Here is a 6462-nt window from a genome sequence, read left to right on the forward strand (position 1 = left end):
GGGTTGCGCCAGTTCCAACCTGGTTAAAGAACGCTTGTTTGAGTAATTTGAGATTAGTTTCATTGGCGCTCCAGTTTGGGGCGCCCTGACCGGGATCACGGTCAGTTTGAGCGTGCACCTGATTTGACGTTTCCAAATGTAAACAAGCATCCCAATGCAGGGGTGGAATCAGAAAAATGTTGAAAAATCACCACGCTGATACCCATAGGGTTGAACGAACTGTGCCACATCTCGAATTATTTTTCAAAATATGGTGAGTATCCATGTTTTTAAAAATTCATAAGAAAATTAGGAGTGCGTATAAACAAAATCGGAATGCGTTAATATTCATTAAAAATGATTGTCTTTCGAAGAAAAATACAAAAACTGGGGATTGGACAGGGGTAATTCATACTGTTTAAAATGGTGAATAATACATACATGAAAGCAACTGTCCATGATACATTGACCTTAACCGTTACAAGATGTTTAGGGCTTGTTCACAAATTTCATAACGCTGAAGGAGGTGGGTGGGTGTTCTGCTGGTGTTACGGCTCATACAAAATTTGTAGAATATTCATACAAAAAGCGTTACGAGGGGGTGTCGGAAATTGCAATTTTCAGCGTTATGAAGCATTTGAATGAACCCTTATTGTTCTGAAAGTAGCTCATACTGTATTTTTCCATGCGGGTAGGAATCAAGCGTAATGTAAACACATAACTTTTTGTGTTTAGTTCATGTTCCATGGTGCTTTCTTTGATTCAGGATTTTGTTTTTACTACCACTTAAAAAGAGCCATCTATAGGGTCCTAAAGCACTGTCTCAATTTTAGTACCACATGCTTAATAGACCATTTGCGTCAGATCCAATCCATTTTTGGCGTTATGAAATTTGTGAATGAACCCTACACGGAGAAGAACGAAAATACTAGTTAGTGTACGATTTATTATTTGTTCACTATAATACTCTTTTATGTTCATAGCATCTTAAAAATTATTCACCTAGTATAGCAGTGTAAAAGGTTCAAATAGCATTCAAACGTAAAATGTGAAACCCACAGGGGCAAACTTGGTCGGAAAAGCAAAACGCAATTGTTGTGCGTCAAACCGTTTCCGTGCAGAGCTTTGTCGAGCAGGAAGTGTGAGGAAAAAGTAGCGCCGCGTTCATTCTCGATACGTCTGTCGGCGAATAAACACGGTTTTATTATCAAAAGCGAAGTTAGCGTGCGCGATCCGAAAAATTGCCACAACTTATTCAGAAGTGGGATCAGCCCTAGTCCGAAAAGTTTTCGCGTTCCGGCTGACCTGAAAAGTGCGACAAATCGTGTTTGCGAGTATCGAGTTGTTGGGTACGAAAAACCCGGATTCAAGCGTCGAAACGAATCCATCGAAAACCGCGTGGGAAGTTAGTGCCGACCAGTGAAAACGGGAGGCATAATACCAGCCCCGTCCGAAGACAGCGATTTTGGACTTTCCAGCGAGCAAGCGAAAATGCCGCGGCGAAAGGTTGGCCGAAAGTCTCTTGGACTGGAGGAGGACGACGACGAGAGCAGGGAGGAAGAAGAGACAGCGAAGGAGCAGATTGCGGAAGAAGAAACAAATGACGGCAACGTGCTGCTGCCATCTCGTGCAGCCGTAGGTTTCGAGCGATGTTTTCATCCGGAGGAGCTGAAGCAGCTAATTCCATTATTCAAGGAGGGCGGCGGAGTCTCGGATTGGCTCCAAACAATCGACCATTATCGTGGTATGTATTCGTGGTCATTTAAAACGACATTGTTGTACGCATCGTGCCGACTTTCGGGTGCGGCGTACCAGTGGTATCTCGGCGAGCGGCCATCGATTCTGGCGTGGGACGATTTCAAGGCGAAGATTTGTGTTGCTTTCCCGGATTACGAAGACGAGGCCGATGTGCACCGACGAATGGCGAAGTGCGTGAAGGATGGAAAGGAGTCGTACGACAACTATGTGTTCAGGATGAATGCCATCGGACAAAACGGAAAGTTGAGTAACTCAGCCATCATCAAATACATCATCAGCGGTCTGTCATTTGATCCGCTGTATGGGAGCATCGCTACACGGAAGTACGCAACCATCTACGAGCTGCTCGAACACATTCGTTACTGCGAGTCGAACCAGGAGATGTGCAAGCGGCGGAGTTATACAACGAAGGTAAACTTTGCCAAGGCTGCTACAGTGACGGGAGGTAGCAAGAAGCAACACGAAGATTCCCGTTCAAGCAACGACGGTGATGGACATCCGAAACGGAACTCGAAGGATGAATGTTTCAACTGCCACGGTTCCGGACATATATCGATAAATTGTCCGCAGCCCCAGCGGCGGCCCCGGTGCTCGGTGTGCTACAAAGTGGGTCATGGTGAGGAGACGTGTTACAAGCGACGAGGTGAACCGAATGCAAGATCTAGCGGCGAAGTAGCTGTACTGAAGCCGTCAGTGAGTACCAGTAACCAGGTGTACCTAATTGCGACCGGGAGCAGTGGCGACAGCGGTGGCGTTGGAAAGTTTTTGGAGGTTGATTGTCAGTCGTTGGTCCCAGTGGAGCTTGATATTGGAGACCAGCTGCAGCAGATCGAAGCGCTTGCGGATTCCGGATGCCCGGTGAGTCTTATCAAAACTAGTTGTTTCCCAGACAAGCAAACGTATTGCAAAGATAATAATGAGGCTCTAGTAGGGGCGAACGATTCGCAAATTGAAATAGTAGGGTCATACTCGACGAGAGCGAAGATTCGATCAGATGTTTTTGTAGCTAATCTAACTGTGGTCGCTAACAATACGATGAAAATGGGCATGATCTTGGGTCGAAAGTTTTTCGAAGAGAACGATATTCGTGGTTTGATATTTGAGCGCGATCGAAGTGTTAAAGCAAGCTTCGATATTGAAGCGATGCAAGATGTTTTTGACGGCGAAGACGAATCGTTGTTCGTGAACGCAAACTGCACTCTTGATGTGGGTGACTCAGATGAAACCAGATCGTTAAGCGGTACAGTGTGTAAACTTTTCGAAACTGAGTACATGTCTCGCGAGAAGCCGATCGAACCGTTAGTGAAACACTGTGTTGAGATAAAGCTCAAGGATAACCGATATTTTAATTCAACTCCTCAACGATTAAGCGAGTATGAGCGAAAGGAACAAAACAAAATCATAGAGGATTTACTAGCAAAGGGTATTATTCGTGAGAGTGAATCGCCTTAGGGCGATGACATATTGAAAGAGAAGAGAAGTGAAGTGAAGTGTTGGCGAAAAGAGAAGAGAAGAGGTAAAAATGGTATGGCATACTGGGAGAGGTTTCGAAAGAGTTTCAATGCGCTCCGTGTTTTCATTGATTTTGTGCTTCGGCAACAGCATGCTGCCTGCGACCGGAGAGAGAGCGCGCACGGCTGCTCTATTCGGTTTCTTCTCCTTTCCCATGTCCCATTCGCATCAACAGAGGCCTGTAAAGGCGACTCTGTAGAATGTATCAAGTTTGTTAAAATCATTTCTCATCAAGCAGGAAGACTGCTTCTCGATGGCGTGTGAAGAAAATATCTACATTCTTTGGATGTGATCCATAACCGTAGTAAACAATCATTTCCTGGTCCATATTATGGATCACTAGTTAGAAGTGCTAATATTTGGTATTTAGAATCAACAATCAAGAAAAATGTTTTCCAATGATGAATTCATACTGAATCGAAGCGAACGAGCATGTTTTATGCTATAACATTTGAATTTTACCACCTGTGGGAGCTTATGAATGCTGACGGCACTTCTTGCAGAAAACGACCATATAATGATAGCTGTGTGGTACCAACTAAACATTTGTCAAATACACCGTTATTTAGCGGTTGAACATTACAAATGGTAGAAGACAAATAGTATAACATGGGAAAAATATGTTTTACGTAAACGTTTATGTTTTGGGCAAGTTATTCGATGTTGAACGCCAAAGTGATCCGTCACTGTGGGTGATCCGTAACTGCGTGGGCAGAACAACATAAAAATTGGAGAAAAATATAACAGAATAAATAAGAAATCTAGAAACGTTTTTCTCAATTAAGAAACAAAAATTTTGAAAATAAAATTTCTCAAGTGTACCTTGGCTCTAAGCATTTTTGGAAAATATCTAAAATTAAAAAAAAAAAACCTCAGAAGCCAATACCGGCATTGGAAGAAGAAAACTTCTATGCAGTTTGAAAGCGCGCACAATTTTAATTAAGGACTTACTAGTCCAATAGAAAATCAAGTTACTCAGGACTTCGAAAATATTCTCAATCAAGAGAACGTTTTCGAAAATTCCTGGGATACTGATTTGGAAGAAATGAGAACTATTATTGAAAAATTCAAAAATATGAAAGCTCCTGGCGATGATGGAATTTTTACATCCTCATCAAGAAACTTCCCGAAAGTATATTTTTAACAAATGTTTTCAATTAGCATATTTTCCTGACAAATGAAAAAATGCTAGGGTTGTACCAATTTTGAAACCAGACACAAATCCTGCAGAAGCTTCTAGCTATCGTCCAATCAGTTTGCTTTCCTCCATCAGTAAACTTTTTGAAAAAGTCATTTTGAACAGAATGATGGCCCACATGAACGAACATTCATTTTTTGCCAATAAACAGTTCGGATTCCGCAATGGACATTCGACCACTCATCAACTTTTACGTGTATAAAAAAAGTGATTCATTCCAAAAAATCTGAAGGCTATTCTACTGGTCTTGCATATCTAGATATAGAAAAAGCATTCGACAGTGTTTGGCACTGAAGGCTTGATCGTAAAATTAAAAAAAAAAAATTTCCAACATACATTGTTAGAATAATTCAAAGTTATCTGTCAAACCGTACATTTACAGTTAATTATCAGAACTTCAGGTCTAACAGACTTCCTGTAAGAGCTGGTGTTCCCCAAGGCAGCATTTTGGGACCAATATTATACAATATTTTCACATCTGACTTACCAGAGTCAGGGATGTCAAAAATCTTTGTTTGCGGATGACACAGGCCTCTCCGCCAAAAGACGAAGCCTGCGTGTCATCTGTAGTCGATTGCAAAAAAGTTTGGATATATTTTCTTCATACTTGCAAAAATGGAAGATTTCTCCTTATGCTTCCAAAACTCAACTAATAATATTCCCACGTAAACCAAAAGCTCTTTATTTGAAACCTTCAAGTAGACATGTTGACACGATGAGAGGGGTTCCAATAAATTTGTCAGATGAAGGTAATTATCTAGGGCTCATGCAAGATAAGAATTTAACTTTCAAAAATCACATTGAGGTCATTCAAGTCAAATGTAACAAATATGTAAAATGTCTCTATCCCATTATTAATAGAAAATCAAAACTTTGTCTTAAGAACAAGCTTTTGATATGCAAACAAATTTTCAGACCAACCATGCTGTATGCTGTATCAATATGGACTAGCTGTTGTGATTGTAACCAGGAAATGTGGGCTTCGTAGCCGTGCGGTTAGCGGCGTCAGTCGTTTAGGCGTATTGTGCTATGGAGTGTGGGTTCGATTCCCGCCCCAGTCGGAGAAAACTTTTCGTCAAACGAAAAATTCTTCACTGGTCCACTGGTTGTTCCGTGTGTCCGTTGTCTAATGTTAGTTATGTTCAGTCTGTGCAGCCTATGGCTGAAGACGGTGTAAATTGTCTTTAAAAAAGCTCTTCAGAGAATTCAAAATAAAATTTTGAAAATGATTCTGAAGCTTCCTCCCTTGTATGGTACTAATGTGTTACATAAAATATCCAATGTTGAAATATTGGAACAAATGTCAAATAAAATAATTGATAATTTCAGGCAAAAACGTTACAATCTTCTATTGCCACGATTAATGCGTTATATTTTTAGGTTAAGTTAAGTTAAGTAAATTGAAAATGTGTTTTTTCTCTTATAAGCAGGTGAAATCAACTCACCTGTTAAAAATCTGAACTGCTACAGCAAATGAAATGTAATATGTTGTTAATAAAATCTTAAATTTGTTTTACTGAATAAGGATGCTAGTGTTGTCCAATAACACAGAACACACAGAAGAAATGAATGTAATGTTTGAAATGATACAAATAAAGAAATTAAAAAAATGATATCTATCAAGCCTACCGAATATTTTTTCAAAAAAAGTTATAATTTTCGAGAATTTTGAAATTGAATGCCTTTTTCCAATCAAAATTAAATTATTAAACTTCTGCTGTTATGAACGAAAAATTTCTTTAAATTCACTTAACACTTCAGTCGTCGCGCTTTTGTATTTTGTACAACACTTTTGAAAAAAAACTCGCTTTTCGTCCTCAACAGCAGTGTAGTGGTTTTGACGGTGGTGAACCGCGCGACGACTGGAAGTTTAAACAATACACTAGTTATAGATATAATATCATGTTTGTTAGGGGACGCAACATTCTCGGGAAAGAGTGAAACTTCTCGATAGCAGCTCACTGTATCTGCAGCTTCAAGACTGCAACGAATTCCATTTATTATAATAATTCACA

Source organism: Aedes aegypti, chromosome 2 (assembly GCF_002204515.2).
Source record: "Aedes aegypti strain LVP_AGWG chromosome 2, AaegL5.0 Primary Assembly, whole genome shotgun sequence".
Lineage (NCBI taxonomy): Eukaryota > Metazoa > Arthropoda > Insecta > Diptera > Culicidae > Aedes > Aedes aegypti.